This window comes from Marmota marmota, unplaced genomic scaffold (assembly GCF_001458135.2).
Source record: "Marmota marmota marmota unplaced genomic scaffold, marMar, whole genome shotgun sequence".
In the NCBI taxonomy this organism is placed as follows: Eukaryota; Metazoa; Chordata; class Mammalia; order Rodentia; family Sciuridae; genus Marmota; species Marmota marmota.
In genome coordinates this window covers 1-3092 of record NW_026010440.1, presented here as the reverse complement: position 1 = coordinate 3092, position 3092 = coordinate 1, and the positions used below count along the sequence as shown (strand labels likewise).

Here is a 3092-nt window from a genome sequence, read left to right as displayed (position 1 = left end):
AAATACCTGGGACTGAACCTAATGGTGCTTTTCCACTGAGCCACTTCATCATCCCTTTTTATTTTTATTTTGAGATAGGGTCCCACTAAGTTGCTGGCCTCAGACTTGTGATCTGCCTCAGGATTCCAGTTGTGCGCCACCATGCCCAGCACAAAATTAATTCTTAATTTCAACACAAAAGAAGGCTGCCTGCTAATCTCTCAGGAAGATCAACTTGAACTAGTTTTAACTTATAATTAGAATTTTGTCAAAAGCGAAAATAAAGAGGGAAATTTCAGAAAAAGCACCACCGATTTTGAGAACTTTTCTATGAGAAGTTTATAGCAGCAAGCCTGAGCTCAGTTGGCTTTATCCACATACTTGGTGGGTATGGAACAGCAGCTCTTCCATCCTTCCCAAGAGGTCGGTCTTCCGTCCCAACCGTAGGCATTTTTGATGAGCGCAGTGCAGGTGATACAGCCTGAGAACAGATAATGATGGTGATCGTGATCATTATTATTAAAACAGAGGAGCACACAGAGTCAGCATTTTGAAGAGTATGCCTCCTGAGATTCAAAAAAAAAAGATGCTTCCTTACACAGCATTCACCAGGTGAACTATCAGAAATCCCAGCAGAACTGTGAAACACAGGACATGGTCATAGGCTTAGCGAGGAAGAAAAACTGAGAGTCCTTTTTTGTCCTCCCTCATGGATCTACTAAGGGCAGATTACGCCATCACAGTAAAGTTTACAGACCTTCAGCAACTTTCCCTCTCAGGTCACTAGAAAAACTGTTTCTCAGACAAAATGATTATATTAGGGTGGAGCTTCAGCAGTGACTGGCAACTGGTCTAGATTTCCTTCTGTTTGGAAGCAGGCAGCTTCCAATTATTGATCTCCAATTATTTTTATTTTTACCACAATGAACTATGTACCTTTGATATCTATTTTGACAGTTAGTGTTCATCTTCTCTCTCTCTCTCTCTCTCTCTCTCACTCACTCACATACACTTTATAAAATTATTTAAATACACAGAGATACTTTGGTGAATTACTAAAAAAAAAAAATCAATTCCCTTAGTAGGCAAGATCATCTTTAAGAACTCAAATAAACTGGTAACAAAACAAAAACACTTAAAGAAAAACAGAAATATTACAAATAGAAGGTCTTTTATTTACATAAAATTAAATTCAAAGATAATTCAGATGTAAACTTGGCCATCAGCCTCTACTTACTAGTTAGATGAAGTAGCAATAGATTCTAAGATAAACTATTCATGTGATTAAATGCTAGACCAGAAATCAGTTAAACAGAAACACTCAGAAAAATGAAAATTCAATTAAAAATGTCCAACTAACTAAAAATTATATTCTCTAAATTTAAGCATTACTTCATATCACTCAATAAACTTACAATTTATTCAGAAAATAAGTTCAATGGCACAGAGCACACTCACAATCACTAGGGAGGGTGGCTATGAATAGTGCCAGGCAATCCATACTGTTTACTTTTTCCCTTGCTACTTTTTTGATTTTTGATTCTTTTTCTTGTCATACTTTTCCTACCACCACCACCAGAGCATCTAACCTTGCTCTCAGGATCCTTAAAACCAATGACAGGCAGTGCCTGGCTTTCAAAAGGTAGTTCAAAAAGGACCTTCAATGCCTGAATAGGAAATGTGCTGTTTCTTCTACCAGAGTTTTGCACATTGCCGTGCCTGAATTAAGGTTTTCCTGTTCTAATCCAACAAAATAACAAATAGGGATTCTTGCTTCCTGCATGTTAAAATAGTAAAAAACAATATGCACTTCTTACAGTGCACAACCACCCCAACAGCCTTCCTAGGAACATGTTACCGATAGTGTCAAGTCCAGAGCCTCACTCCTGGTCCAAACCCTTCCAAGTCCTATCAGACTTTGGCTACCAAGAAATAGCAGACTAGTGAGCTGTTCCTCATCCCCCCAATCCTATCCTTTCTTGCTGCTTAATCAGGGCTCATTCCACACTCAAATTAACATCCCTCCCTGCTTCTAACTGCCCCCAGCCTTTCCAGATTTCAAGTCAAATCATTCTTCAAGGCCTTTATGATCTTCTAATCTTCCAAGTATTTATAACACTAATGGTGTATAATATCTGTTAATTAGCCACTTTTGATTTTAAAGTTAGAAAGGACTTTAGAAATCTGATCTCTACTTAACCTTTAAGCCTAAATACCAATGTCCTGTCATTCTGTACTTGAATGAATGTTCAGCATCCTTAGATTCTGATCTGTTCCTGCACTCATAAGGATACTGCAACTTTATATGCTGTTTTTCCTTAAGTCTGAGTGTCTGAAGTACAAGGGTGATAATTTAATCATATTTATGGCGTGATGATCAGCTTTAGTATCTGCCACAAAGGAAGTGATCATCACATGATTAACAAATGTATATAAAATGGATGGGAGGGTTGGTAAGTGAATAAATGAAAGAATAATGAACTGACTTCTTTGAAAAGAGAGCCTATGTTGCTCATCTCTGGGTTCAGAATAACAGGTATTTATGTTTGTCCAAAGATACAGAGCTGATTAAGAGGATGAGCACACAAATTCCTGTTAGCTCAGCTGATCTGCAAAGAATTGTAATTCTTACCTGTCACTATAATCATGACTTTTATTAAATAATTTGACTTCCACATGTATAAATTTTATTTCCCTACCACAATACTAAGATCCTAAAAAGTACAGACCATTTAAGTGTGCATTCTTCAAAATGAAGACTAACCACTAGTTTATTAGATAAGAAAAATGTATGTGGGCATTATATTAAAAATCTGATTTAAAGAAATACACATAATACATTTCCTATTAGTCCCATAATATTCAGAGGAATTTACTAAAATATGTGTGAAAGATTTTAATATTTACAACTCGAAACACACTAGTGGAAAGCAGGGATCAACAAACAAAACCCTAGGTTTAGCTACTACACTAACAACTTTTTTTTTTTTTAATATTTATTTTTTAGTTATCGGCGGACACAACATCTTTGTTTGTATGTGGTGCTGAGGATCGAACCCAGGCCGCAGGCATGCCAGGCGAGCGTGCTACCACTTGAGCCACATTCCCAGCCC

The 3092-nt window shown here is 37.0% G+C and overlaps 1 long non-coding RNA gene across 1 annotated transcript; it reads right to left on the bottom strand.

Moving 5' to 3' along the window:
- Positions 1 to 3024, bottom strand: LOC125614919. Its single transcript, XR_007345496.1, has 2 exons — positions 578 to 3024; positions 1 to 460 (listed from the first exon to the last, which is right to left on the bottom strand). It is a non-coding gene; the product is annotated as an uncharacterized LOC125614919 (long non-coding RNA).
- Positions 3025 to 3092: the final 68 nt, after the last annotated feature.